Below are 14,623 nucleotides of genomic sequence, written 5' to 3'. Positions count from 1 at the left end.
CCTGCATGTTTGACTATCTTACAGGCTGCATGTAATAAGTATCACATCAGGGCCCTTCTTCTACTCAATTCACAACTGTTCTATCACGACATAGATAAGAAAGCTGCATCTGCTTTTGTTGTGTAGTGGTAATCAGGTTTACCTGACGTGTGAAAGCCCCATGCTTTGAAAGTACACAGTAACAAAGAAACCGATGACTTTTATAAAAAGGTGTCATGTGTGTCTCTTACTTTGCACAAAAAGTGCCAGAGATGGCTTCATTTGCAGTCACTTGAAAAGTAGGGATTCTCCAATAAATGGTAAATGGTTTAAACAAATCTGAAGAAATGCATGACATACCTGTGTGTGTGTGTGTACGCATGTATGTATATATAGGGAGAGAGAGAGCGTCAATATAAACAGACTTTATTTCAATCAAGCTGTCTTTTCTATCCTTCAGGAGCAGAATGTTCTGATCATCAGCGCTCCAGAATGTAGTGTTTTCTTGGCAAGCATCACATATTGTGATGTGTTAGCTAAAAGTTCCATATCCTAGAGACTGATATATTCCTCTGTACTTGTACCTTGGGGATTCATCAAAACCTGGCATCATAAGCAGCTTTCTACTGCCACAGACTGGACAGCAAAACAATTTAAAATATCCCAGAAAAAGAAAATAAGCATGCTTAATCAGAGCTTTCTGGACAGGAAGGACATTTGAGCAAGTGAGGAATAAGCACTGCTTTTGTTAATTTGCATAGGCAGAATAGAGACTTCTGGGAAAAGGCCGAAATTACAGTCACAGAAAATGGCTGCATCTATAGAGAACGCTAAGAAGTGTTGGCAGCTTTTCCTCTGACCCTGGCCACTTTTACAAGCAATCCTATGATAGTCAGCAGGACCCACCCTAAAAAGGAAGGGGCATCCACTTGGACCCTTTCCACCTTTTCTAAATCTCGCCTGATCGAGCACTGATTGAGCAGATAAGCACATGTAATTCTCATTTCAGAAAGGTATTGGTTAGCTTGCTGCTAGCAGCTCAGTTATGTTATGATGTTAGAGGCTATGCAAGGAATGCTTTAGTCCAGCGATATGCAGTTTTTATTGCGCCTTGCATTCAGCAGGAAGATCTTTAGCTTGAATCTGTGGCCTAGGTATTCACCTTGGTATTTCTTTTGGCACAAAGTGAAGGAGTATTTGAGAGAAAATGCACAATGTGTTTCTTATGCTGTTATGAACAACTTGTTACTCTTTCTCATTAAGCTTCAGCCACTGCAGAAATATATAAATAAGGGCTGACTTCCTGTAAGACGTGTCCAAAGCTGGGACGGAATAAAAGGAGACACTTGTAAATGATAGTGCTATCGTTTGAGAAAGGGTAAGTTGAGACTGACTTTCATGCGTATTCACAGACCAAGCATCATAAAGATACCAGCATGATCTTCATTGCGGGCTTAGAGCCGTTATTAGCTTTTGAGAGGTAAGAGGATTTTGAGGGCTCGTTGGTCTAGGGGTATGATTCTCGCTTTGGGTGCGAGAGGTCCTGGGTTCAAATCCCGGACGAGCCCTTTTCTTGGTACTCTTTTCAAGTTGTTTTGAAGTTTGCGTTTCAAAACCAACATCAATTTTTTCTTTGCAGTAGTGGATAATTCTTTGCTAGAGTCTCATGCTTCAGCCCTGCCCAGTCTGAGCTAATACCAAACATCTGGTCTTGCATGGCATGTACGAGCGTTCAGCTAGGGATGTCGGGCAGGTTGCATGAAAGAAATCTAAAGCCAGAGGCCCATGGAATAGCCAGTTCGGAGCAGTTTCATTACAGAAAAATCAACTGTAGGTATCTGTTTCTGTAGTGTAGTGGTTATCACGTTCGCCTCACACGCGAAAGGTCCCCGGTTCGAAACCGGGCAGAAACAGTTGTTATATTGTGTTGGCTACAATGTTGATAGGTGCCGTTTTGCCATGGAATTGTCCAAGCCCTGAAGATTATTTCATGCAATCTCGTTCCAAGAAAGGGAATTCTCTCAAAACACTAAAGTAATCGGCGTGTGGATGTATCTGTTGGTTCTCAGACCTTGCTTTCTAAAGAGCCCTGCAATCGGTTCACTGCTCACCTAGAACAAGCATTAACATGGAGAATTGTTGGCACCAACGGGAATCTTATTTTAGTGGAGTGTTTCTGGCTTTGAGTGCAGAGGCCCTCGGCTCAATTCCAAGATGATCCTTCTCAAGGTGATGATACAAATGCATTGTCACCTTTACGTTTAATGTCAGAATCATTTATTTCCAGTTGGTGGTGTAAGAATGTTTGCAACAGTATGGCGATTTTTCCTAGCCATGCATGAATGAAAGCATATCACTCGCCTTTAGGTGTTTTTCTAATACATTGATATTTGCATCTTCCTTCCTAGCCTGCATGTTTGACTATCTTACAGGCTGCATGTAATAAGTATCACATCAGGGCCCTTCTTCTACTCAATTCACAACTGTTCTATCACGACATAGATAAGAAAGCTGCATCTGCTTTTGTTGTGTAGTGGTAATCAGGTTTACCTGACGTGTGAAAGCCCCATGCTTTGAAAGTACACAGTAACAAAGAAACCGATGACTTTTATAAAAAGGTGTCATGTGCGTCTCTTACTTTGCACAAAAAGTGCCAGAGATGACTTCATTTGCAGTCACTTGAAAAGTAGGGATTCTCCAATAAATGGTAAATGGTTGAAACAAATCTGAAGAAATGCATGACATACCTGTGTGTGTGTGTGTACGCATGTATGTATATATAGGGAGAGAGAGAGCGTCAATATAAACAGACTTTATTTCAATCAAGCTGTCTTTTCTATCCTTCAGGAGCAGAATGTTCTGATCATCAGCGCTCCAGAATGTAGTGTTTTCTTGGCAAGCATCACATATTGTGATGTGTTAGCTAAAAGTTCCATATCCTAGAGACTGATATATTCCTCTGTACTTGTACCTTGGGGATTCATCAAAACCTGGCATCATAAGCAGCTTTCTACTGCCACAGACTGGACAGCGAAACAATTTAAAATATCCCAGAAAAAGAAAATAAGCATGCTTAATCAGAGCTTTCTGGACAGGAAGGACCTTTGAGCAAGTGAGGAATAAGCACTGCTTTTGTTAATTTGCATAGGCAGAATAGAGACTTCTGGGAAAAGGCCGAAATTACAGTCACAGAAAATGGCTGCATCTATAGAGAACGCTAAGAAGTGTTGGCAGCTTTTCCTCTGACCCTGACCACTTTTACAAGCAATCCTATGATAGTCAGCAGGACCCACCCTAAAAAGGAAGGGGCATCCACTTGGACCCTTTCCACCTTTTCTAAATCTCGCCTGATTGAGCACTGATTGAGCAGATAAGCACATGTCATTCTCATTTCAGAAAGGTATTGGTTAGCTTGCTGCTAGCAGCTCAGTTATGTTATGATGTTAGAGGCTATGCAAGGAATGCTTTAGTCCAGCGATATGCAGTTTTTATTGCGCCTTGCCTTCACCAGGAAGATCTTTAGCTTGAATCTGTGGCCTAGGTATTCACCTTGGTATTTCTTTTGGCACAAAGTGAAGGAGTATTTGAGAGAAAATGCACAATGTGTTTCTTATGTTGTTATGAACAACTTGTTACTCTTTCTCATTAAGCTTCAGCCACTGCAGAAATATATAAATAAGGGCTGACTTCCTGTAAGACGTGTCCAAAGCTGGGACGGAATAAAAGGAGACACTTGTAAATGATAGTGCTATCGTTTGAGAAAGGGTAAGTTGAGACTGACTTTCATGCGTATTCACAGACCAAGCATCATAAAGATACCAGCATGATCTTCATTGGGGGCTTAGAGCCGGTATTAGCTTTTGAGAGGTAAGAGGATTTTGAGGGCTCGTTGGTCTAGGGGTATGATTCTCGCTTTGGGTGCGAGAGGTCCCGGTTTCAAATCCCGGACGAGCCCTTTTCTTGGTACTCTTTTCAAGTTGGTTTGAAGTTTGCGTTTCAAAACCAACATCAATTTTTTCTTTGCAGTAGTGGATAATTCTTTGCTAGAGTCTCATGCTTCAGCCCTGCCCAGTCTGAGCTAATACCAAACATCTGGTCTTGCATGGCATGTACGAGCGTTCAGCTAGGGATGTCGGGCAGGTTGCATGAAAGAAATCTAAAGCCAGAGGCCCATGGAATAGCCAGTTCGGAGCAGTTTCATTACAGAAAAATCAACTGTAGGTATCTGTTTCTGTAGTGTAGTGGTTATCAAGTTCGCCTCACACGCGAAAGGTCCTTGGTTCGAAACCGGGCAGAAACAGTTGTTATATTGTGTTGGCTACAATGTTGATAGGTGCCGTTTTGCCATGGAATTGTCCAAGCCCTGAAGATTATTTCATACAATCTCGTTCCAAGAAAGGGAATTCTCTCAAAACACTAAAGTAATCGGCGTGTGGATGTATCTGTTGGTTCTCAGACCTTGCTTTCAAAAGAGCCCTGCAATCGGTTCACTGCTCACCTAGAACAAGCATTAACATGGAGAATTGTTGGCACCAACAGGAATCTTATTTTAGTGGAGTGTTTCTGGCTTTGAGTGCAGAGGCCCTCGGCTCAATTCCAAGATGATCCTTCTCAAGGTGATGATACAAATGCATTCTCACCTTTACGTTTAATGTCAGAATCATTTATTTCCAGTTGGTGGTGTAAGAATGTTTGCAACAGTATGGCGATTTTTCCTAGCCATGCATGAATGAAAGCATATCACTCGCCTTTAGGTGTTTTTCTAATACATTGATATTTGCATCTTCCTTCCTAGCCTGCATGTTTGACTATCTTACAGGCTGCATGTAATAAGTATCACATCAGGGCCCTTCTTCTATTCAATTCACAACTGTTCTATCACGACATAGATAAGAAAGCTGCATCTGCTTTTGTTGTGTAGTGGTAATCAGGTTTACCTGACGTGTGAAAGCCCCATGCTTTGAAAGTACACAGTAACAAAGAAACCGATGACTTTTATAATAAGGTGTCATGTGTGTCTCTTACTTTGCACAAAAAGTGCCAGAGATGACTTCATTTGCAGTCACTTGAAAAGTAGGGATTCTCCAATAAATGGTAAATGGTTGAAACAAATCTGAAGAAATGCATGACATACCTGTGTGTGTGTGTGTATGCATGTATGTATATATAGGGAGAGAGAGAGCGTCAATATAAACAGACTTTATTTCAATCAAGCTGTCTTTTCTATCCTTCAGGAGCAGAATGTTCTGATCATCAGCGCTCCAGAATGTAGTGTTTTCTTGGCAAGCATCACATATTGTGATGTGTTAGCTAAAAGTTCCATATCCTAGAGACTGATATATTCCTCTGTACTTGTACCTTGGGGATTCATCAAAACCTGGCATCATAAGCAGCTTTCTACTGCCACAGACTGGACAGCGAAACAATTTAAAATATCCCAGAAAAAGAAAATAAGCATGCTTAATCAGAGCTTTCTGGACAGGAAGGACCTTTGAGCAAGTGAGGAATAAGCACTGCTTTTGTTAATTTGCATAGGCAGAATAGAGACTTCTGGGAAAAGGCCGAAATTACAGTCACAGAAAATGGCTGCATCTATAGAGAACGCTAAGAAGTGTTGGCAGCTTTTCCTCTGACCCTGGCCACTTTTACAAGCAATCCTATGATAGTCAGCAGGACCCACCCTAAAAAGGAAGGGGCATCCACTTGGACCCTTTCCACCTTTTCTAAATCTCGCCTGATCGAGCCTAATTGAGCACTGATTGAGCAGATAAGCACATGTCATTCTCATTTCAGAAAGGTATTGGTTAGCTTGCTGCTAGCAGCTCAGTTATGTTATGATGTTAGAGGCTATGCAAGGAATGCTTTAGTCCAGCGATATGCAGTTTTTATTGCGCCTTGCATTCAGCAGGAAGATCTTTAGCTTGAATCTGTGGCCTAGGTATTCACCTTGGTATTTCTTTTGGCACAAAGTGAAGGAGTATTTAAGAGAAAATGCACAATGTGTTTCTTATGTTGTTATGAACAACTTGTTACTCTTTCTCATTAAGCTTCAGCCACTGAAGAAATATATAAATAAGGGCTGACTTCCTGTAAGACGTGTCCAAGCTGGGACGGAATAAAAGGAGACACTTGTAAATGATAGTGCTATCGTTTGAGAAAGGGTAAGTTGAGACTGACTTTCATGCGTATTCACAGACCAAGCATCATAAAGATACCAGCATGATCTTCATTGCGGGCTTAGAGCCGGTATTAGCTTTTGAGAGGTAAGAGGATTTTGAGGGCTCGTTGGTCTAGGGGTATGATTCTCGCTTTGGGTGCGAGAGGTCCCGGGTTCAAATCCCGGACGAGCCCTTTTCTTGGTACTCTTTTCAAGTTGTTTTGAAGTTTGCGTTTCAAAACCAACATCAATTTTTTCTTTGCAGTAGTGGATAATTCTTTGCTAGAGTCTCATGCTTCAGCCCTGCCCAGTCTGAGCTAATACCAAACATCTGGTCTTGCATGGCATGTACGAGCGTTCAGCTAGGGATGTCGGGCAGGTTGCATGAAAGAAATCTAAAGCCAGAGGCCCATGGAATAGCCAGTTCAGAGCAGTTTCATTACAGAAAAATCAACTGTAGGTATCTGTTTCTGTAGTGTAGTGGTTATCACGTTTGCCTCACACGCGAAAGGTCCCCGGTTCGAAACCGGGCAGAAACAGTTGTTATATTGTGTTGGCTACAATGTTGATAGGTGCCGTTTTGCCATGGAATTGTCCAAGCCCTGAAGATTATTTCATGCAATCTCGTTCCAAGAAAGGGAATTCTCTCAAAACACTAAAGTAATCGGCGTGTGGATGTATCTGTTGGTTCTCAGACCTTGCTTTCAAAAGAGCCCTGCAATCGGTTCACTGCTCACCTAGAACAAGCATTAACATGGAGAATTGTTGGCACCAACAGGAATCTTATTTTAGTGGAGTGTTTCTGGCTTTGAGTGCAGAGGCCCTCGGCTCAATTCCAAGATGATCCTTCTCAAGGTGATGATACAAATGCATTGTCACCTTTACGTTTAATGTCAGAATCATTTATTTCCAGTTGGTGGTGTAAGAATGTTTGCAACAGTATGGCGATTTTTCCTAGCCATGCATGAATGAAAGCATATCACTCGCCTTTAGGTGTTTTTCTAATACATTGATATTTGCATCTTCCTTCCTAGCCTGCATGTTTGACTATCTTACAGGCTGCATGTAATAAGTATCACATCAGGGCCCTTCTTCTACTCAATTCACAACTGTTCTATCACGACATAGATAAGAAAGCTGCATCTGCTTTTGTTGTGTAGTGGTAATCAGGTTTACCTGACGTGTGAAAGCCCCATGCTTTGAAAGTACCAAGTAACAAAGAAACCGATGACTTTTATAAAAAGGTGTCATGTGTGTCTCTTACTTTGCACAAAAAGTGCCAGAGATGACTTCATTTGCAGTCACTTGAAAAGTAGGGATTCTCCAATAAATGGTAAATGGTTGAAACAAATCTGAAGAAATGCATGACATACCTGTGTGTGTGTGTGTACGCATGTATGTATATATAGGGAGAGAGAGAGCGTCAATATAAACAGACTTTATTTCAATCAAGCTGTCTTTTCTATCCTTCAGGAGCAGAATGTTCTGATCATCAGCGCTCCAGAATGTAGTGTTTTCTTGGCAAGCATCACATATTGTGATGTTTTAGCTAAAAGTTCCATATCCTAGAGACTGATATATTCCTCTGTACTTGTACCTTGGGGATTCATCAAAACCTGGCATCATAAGCAGCTTTCTACTGCCACAGACTGGACAGCGAAACAATTTAAAATATCCCAGAAAAAGAAAATAAGCATGCTTAATCAGAGCTTTCTGGACAGGAAGGACATTTGAGCAAGTGAGGAATAAGCACTGCTTTTGTTAATTTGCATAGGCAGAATAGAGACTTCTGGGAAAAGGCCGAAATTACAGTCACAGAAAATGGCTGCATCTATAGAGAACGCTAAGAAGTGTTGGCAGCTTTTCCTCTGACCCTGGCCACTTTTACAAGCAATCCTATGATAGTCAGCAGGACCCACCCTAAAAAGGAAGGGGCATCCACTTGGACCCTTTCCACCTTTTCTAAATCTCGCCTGATCGAGCCCTGATCGAGCCGATAAGCACATGTCATTCTCATTTCAGAAAGGTATTGGTTAGCTTGCTGCTAGCAGCTCAGTTATGTTATGATGTTAGAGGCTATGCAAGGAATGCTTTAGTCCAGCGATATGCAGTTTTTATTGCGCCTTGCATTCAGCAGGAAGATCTTTAGCTTGAATCTGTGGCCTAGGTATTCACCTTGGTATTTTTTTTGGCACAAAGTGAAGGAGTATTTGAGAGAAAATGCACAATGTGTTTCTTATGTTGTTATGAACAACTTGTTACTCTTTCTCATTAAGCTTCAGCCACTGCAGAAATATATAAATAAGGGCTGACTTCCTGTAAGACGTGTCCAAAGCTGGGACGGAATAAAAGGAGACACTTGTAAATGATAGTGCTATCGTTTGAGAAAGGGTAAGTTGAGACTGACTTTCATGCGTATTCACAGACCAAGCATCATAAAGATACCAGCATGATCTTCATTGCGGGCTTAGAGCCGGTATTAGCTTTTGAGAGGTAAGAGGATTTTGAGGGCTCGTTGGTCTAGGGGTATGATTCTCGCTTTGGGTGCGAGAGGTCCCAGGTTCAAATCCCGGACGAGCCCTTTTCTTGGTACTCTTTTCAAGTTGTTTTGAAGTTTGCGTTTCAAAACCAACATCAATTTTTTCTTTGCAGTAGTGGATAATTCTTTGCTAGAGTCTCATGCTTCAGCCCTGCCCAGTCTGAGCTAATACCAAACATCTGGTCTTGCATGGCATGTACGAGCGTTCAGCTAGGGATGTCGGGCAGGTTGCATGAAAGAAATCTAAAGCCAGAGGCCCATGGAATAGCCAGTTCGGAGCAGTTTCATTACAGAAAAATCAACTGTAGGTATCTGTTTCTGTAGTGTAGTGGTTATCAAGTTCGCCTCACACGCGAAAGGTCCCCGGTTCGAAACCGGGCAGAAACAGTTGTTATATTGTGTTGGCTACAATGTTGATAGGTGCCGTTTTGCCATGGAATTGTCCAAGCCCTGAAGATTATTTCATGCAATCTCGTTCCAAGAAAGGGAATTCTCTCAAAACACTAAAGTAATCGGCGTGTGGATGTATCTGTTGGTTCTCAGACCTTGCTTTCAAAAGAGCCCTGCAATCGGTTCACTGCTCACCTAGAACAAGCATTAACATGGAGAATTGTTGGCACCAACAGGAATCTTATTTTAGTGGAGTGTTTCTGGCTTTGAGTGCAGAGGCCCTCGGCTCAATTCCAAGATGATCCTTCTCAGGGTGATGATACAAATGCATTGTCACCTTTACGTTTAATGTCAGAATCATTTATTTCCAGTTGGTGGTGTAAGAATGTTTGCAACAGTATGGCGATTTTTCCTAGCCATGCATGAATGAAAGCATATCACTCGCCTTTAGGTGTTTTTCTAATACATTGATATTTGCATCTTCCTTCCTAGCCTGCATGTTTGACTATCTTACAGGCTGCATGTAATAAGTATCACATCAGGGCCCTTCTTCTACTCAATTCACAACTGTTCTATCACGACATAGATAAGAAAGCTGCATCTGCTTTTGTTGTGTAGTGGTAATCAGGTTTACCTGACGTGTGAAAGCCCCATGCTTTGAAAGTACACAGTAACAAAGAAACCGATGACTTTTATAAAAAGGTGTCATGTGTGTCTCTTACTTTGCACAAAAAGTGCCAGAGATGACTTCATTTGCAGTCACTTGAAAAGTAGGGATTCTCCAATAAATGGTAAATGGTTGAAACAAATCTGAAGAAATGCATGACATACCTGTGTGTGTGTGTGTATGCATGTATGTATATATAGGGAGAGAGAGAGCGTCAATATAAACAGACTTTATTTCAATCAAGCTGTCTTTTCTATCCTTCAGGAGCAGAATGTTCTGATCATCAGCGCTCCAGAATGTAGTGTTTTCTTGGCAAGCATCACATATTGTGATGTGTTAGCTAAAAGTTCCATATCCTAGAGACTGATATATTCCTCTGTACTTGTACCTTGGGGATTCATCAAAACCTGGCATCATAAGCAGCTTTCTACTGCCACAGACTGGACAGCGAAACAATTTAAAATATCCCAGAAAAAGAAAATAAGCATGCTTAATCAGAGCTTTCTGGACAGGAAGGACATTTGAGCAAGTGAGGAATAAGCACTGCTTTTGTTAATTTGCATAGGCAGAATAGAGACTTCTGGGAAAAGGCCGAAATTACAGTCACAGAAAATGGCTGCATCTATAGAGAACGCTAAGAAGTGTTGGCAGCTTTTCCTCTGACCCTGGCCACTTTTACAAGCAATCCTATGATAGTCAGCAGGACCCACCCTAAAAAGGAAGGGGCATCCACTTGGACCCTTTCCACCTTTTCTAAATCTCGCCTGATCGAGCACTGATTGAGCAGATAAGCACATGTAATTCTCATTTCAGAAAGGTATTGGTTAGCTTGCTGCTAGCAGCTCAGTTATGTTATGATGTTAGAGGCTATGCAAGGAATGCTTTAGTCCAGCGATATGCAGTTTTTATTGCGCCTTGCATTCAGCAGGAAGATCTTTAGCTTGAATCTGTGGCCTAGGTATTCACCTTGGTATTTCTTTTGGCACAAAGTGAAGGAGTATTTGAGAGAAAATGCACAATGTGTTTCTTATGCTGTTATGAACAACTTGTTACTCTTTCTCATTAAGCTTCAGCCACTGCAGAAATATATAAATAAGGGCTGACTTCCTGTAAGACGTGTCCAAAGCTGGGACGGAATAAAAGGAGACACTTGTAAATGATAGTGCTATCGTTTGAGAAAGGGTAAGTTGAGACTGACTTTCATGCGTATTCACAGACCAAGCATCATAAAGATACCAGCATGATCTTCATTGCGGGCTTAGAGCCGTTATTAGCTTTTGAGAGGTAAGAGGATTTTGAGGGCTCGTTGGTCTAGGGGTATGATTCTCGCTTTGGGTGCGAGAGGTCCTGGGTTCAAATCCCGGACGAGCCCTTTTCTTGGTACTCTTTTCAAGTTGTTTTGAAGTTTGCGTTTCAAAACCAACATCAATTTTTTCTTTGCAGTAGTGGATAATTCTTTGCTAGAGTCTCATGCTTCAGCCCTGCCCAGTCTGAGCTAATACCAAACATCTGGTCTTGCATGGCATGTACGAGCGTTCAGCTAGGGATGTCGGGCAGGTTGCATGAAAGAAATCTAAAGCCAGAGGCCCATGGAATAGCCAGTTCGGAGCAGTTTCATTACAGAAAAATCAACTGTAGGTATCTGTTTCTGTAGTGTAGTGGTTATCACGTTCGCCTCACACGCGAAAGGTCCCCGGTTCGAAACCGGGCAGAAACAGTTGTTATATTGTGTTGGCTACAATGTTGATAGGTGCCGTTTTGCCATGGAATTGTCCAAGCCCTGAAGATTATTTCATGCAATCTCGTTCCAAGAAAGGGAATTCTCTCAAAACACTAAAGTAATCGGCGTGTGGATGTATCTGTTGGTTCTCAGACCTTGCTTTCAAAAGAGCCCTGCAATCGGTTCACTGCTCACCTAGAACAAGCATTAACATGGAGAATTGTTGGCACCAACAGGAATCTTATTTTAGTGGAGTGTTTCTGGCTTTGAGTGCAGAGGCCCTCGGCTCAATTCCAAGATGATCCTTCTCAAGGTGATGATACAAATGCATTGTCACCTTTACGTTTAATGTCAGAATCATTTATTTCCAGTTGGTGGTGTAAGAATGTTTGCAACAGTATGGCGATTTTTCCTAGCCATGCATGAATGAAAGCATATCACTCGCCTTTAGGTGTTTTTCTAATACATTGATATTTGCATCTTCCTTCCTAGCCTGCATGTTTGACTATCTTACAGGCTGCATGTAATAAGTATCACATCAGGGCCCTTCTTCTACTCAATTCACAACTGTTCTATCACGACATAGATAAGAAAGCTGCATCTGCTTTTGTTGTGTAGTGGTAATCAGGTTTACCTGACGTGTGAAAGCCCCATGCTTTGAAAGTACACAGTAACAAAGAAACCGATGACTTTTATAAAAAGGTGTCATGTGCGTCTCTTACTTTGCACAAAAAGTGCCAGAGATGACTTCATTTGCAGTCACTTGAAAAGTAGGGATTCTCCAATAAATGGTAAATGGTTGAAACAAATCTGAAGAAATGCATGACATACCTGTGTGTGTGTGTGTACGCATGTATGTATATATAGGGAGAGAGAGAGCGTCAATATAAACAGACTTTATTTCAATCAAGCTGTCTTTTCTATCCTTCAGGAGCAGAATGTTCTGATCATCAGCGCTCCAGAATGTAGTGTTTTCTTGGCAAGCATCACATATTGTGATGTGTTAGCTAAAAGTTCCATATCCTAGAGACTGATATATTCCTCTGTACTTGTACCTTGGGGATTCATCAAAACCTGGCATCATAAGCAGCTTTCTACTGCCACAGACTGGACAGCGAAACAATTTAAAATATCCCAGAAAAAGAAAATAAGCATGCTTAATCAGAGCTTTCTGGACAGGAAGGACCTTTGAGCAAGTGAGGAATAAGCACTGCTTTTGTTAATTTGCATAGGCAGAATAGAGACTTCTGGGAAAAGGCCGAAATTACAGTCACAGAAAATGGCTGCATCTATAGAGAACGCTAAGAAGTGTTGGCAGCTTTTCCTCTGACCCTGACCACTTTTACAAGCAATCCTATGATAGTCAGCAGGACCCACCCTAAAAAGGAAGGGGCATCCACTTGGACCCTTTCCACCTTTTCTAAATCTCGCCTGATTGAGCACTGATTGAGCAGATAAGCACATGTCATTCTCATTTCAGAAAGGTATTGGTTAGCTTGCTGCTAGCAGCTCAGTTATGTTATGATGTTAGAGGCTATGCAAGGAATGCTTTAGTCCAGCGATATGCAGTTTTTATTGCGCCTTGCCTTCACCAGGAAGATCTTTAGCTTGAATCTGTGGCCTAGGTATTCACCTTGGTATTTCTTTTGGCACAAAGTGAAGGAGTATTTGAGAGAAAATGCACAATGTGTTTCTTATGTTGTTATGAACAACTTGTTACTCTTTCTCATTAAGCTTCAGCCACTGCAGAAATATATAAATAAGGGCTGACTTCCTGTAAGACGTGTCCAAAGCTGGGACGGAATAAAAGGAGACACTTGTAAATGATAGTGCTATCGTTTGAGAAAGGGTAAGTTGAGACTGACTTTCATGCGTATTCACAGACCAAGCATCATAAAGATACCAGCATGATCTTCATTGCGGGCTTAGAGCCGGTATTAGCTTTTGAGAGGTAAGAGGATTTTGAGGGCTCGTTGGTCTAGGGGTATGATTCTCGCTTTGGGTGCGAGAGGTTCCAGGTTCAAATCCCGGACGAGCCCTTTTCTTGGTACTCTTTTCAAGTTGTTTTGAAGTTTGCGTTTCAAAACCAACATCAATTTTTTCTTTGCAGTAGTGGATAATTCTTTGCTAGAGTCTCATGCTTCAGCCCTGCCCAGTCTGAGCTAATACCAAACATCTGGTCTTGCATGGCATGTACGAGCGTTCAGCTAGGGATGTCGGGCAGGTTGCATGAAAGAAATCTAAAGCCAGAGGCCCATGGAATAGCCAGTTCGGAGCAGTTTCATTACAGAAAAATCAACTGTAGGTATCTGTTTCTGTAGTGTAGTGGTTATCAAGTTCGCCTCACACGCGAAAGGTCCCCGGTTCGAAACCGGGCAGAAACAGTTGTTATATTGTGTTGGCTACAATGTTGATAGGTGCCGTTTTGCCATGGAATTGTCCAAGCCCTGAAGATTATTTCATGCAATCTCGTTCCAAGAAAGGGAATTCTCTCAAAACACTAAAGTAATCGGCGTGTGGATGTATCTGTTGGTTCTCAAACCTTGCTTTCAAAAGAGCCCTGCAATCGGTTCACTGCTCACCTAGAACAAGCATTAACATGGAGAATTGTTGGCACCAACAGGAATCTTATTTTAGTGGAGTGTTTCTGGCTTTGAGTGCAGAGGCCCTCGGCTCAATTCCAAGATGATCCTTCTCAGGGTGATGATACAAATGCATTGTCACCTTTACGTTTAATGTCAGAATCATTTATTTCCAGTTGGTGGTGTAAGAATGTTTGCAACAGTATGGCGATTTTTCCTAGCCATGCATGAATGAAAGCATATCACTCGCCTTTAGGTGTTTTTCTAATACATTGATATTTGCATCTTCCTTCCTAGCCTGCATGTTTGACTATCTTACAGGCTGCATGTAATAAGTATCACATCAGGGCCCTTCTTCTACTCAATTCACAACTGTTCTATCACGACATAGATAAGAAAGCTGCATCTGCTTTTGTTGTGTAGTGGTAATCAGGTTTACCTGACGTGTGAAAGCCCCATGCTTTGAAAGTACACAGTAACAAAGAAACCGATGACTTTTATAAAAAGGTGTCATGTGTGTCTCTTACTTTGCACAAAAAGTGCCAGAGATGACTTCATTTGCAGTCACTTGAAAAGTAGGGATTCTCCA

The 14,623-nt window shown here is 41.7% G+C and overlaps 4 non-coding genes across 4 annotated transcripts; all 4 read left to right on the top strand.

Annotated features, from left to right (window-relative positions):
• The first annotated feature begins 1,819 nt into the window (after window positions 1-1,819).
• Window positions 1,820-1,892, top strand: TRNAV-CAC (transfer RNA valine (anticodon CAC)). Its single transcript has one exon. It is a non-coding gene; the product is annotated as a tRNA-Val (tRNA).
• A 4,366-nt stretch (window positions 1,893-6,258) lies between these two features.
• TRNAP-UGG (transfer RNA proline (anticodon UGG)) lies at window positions 6,259-6,330 on the top strand. Its single transcript has one exon. It is a non-coding gene; the product is annotated as a tRNA-Pro (tRNA).
• A 272-nt stretch (window positions 6,331-6,602) lies between these two features.
• On the top strand, window positions 6,603-6,675 carry TRNAV-CAC (transfer RNA valine (anticodon CAC)). The gene has a single exon. It is a non-coding gene; the product is annotated as a tRNA-Val (tRNA).
• A 4,701-nt stretch (window positions 6,676-11,376) lies between these two features.
• On the top strand, window positions 11,377-11,449 carry TRNAV-CAC (transfer RNA valine (anticodon CAC)). Its single transcript has one exon. It is a non-coding gene; the product is annotated as a tRNA-Val (tRNA).
• Window positions 11,450-14,623: the final 3,174 nt, after the last annotated feature.

The sequence above is a fragment of the Triturus cristatus genome, chromosome 8 (genome assembly GCF_964204655.1).
Source record: "Triturus cristatus chromosome 8, aTriCri1.1, whole genome shotgun sequence".
Classification (NCBI taxonomy): domain Eukaryota; kingdom Metazoa; phylum Chordata; class Amphibia; order Caudata; family Salamandridae; genus Triturus; species Triturus cristatus.
This window is presented reverse-complemented; position numbering and strand designations above follow the sequence as displayed.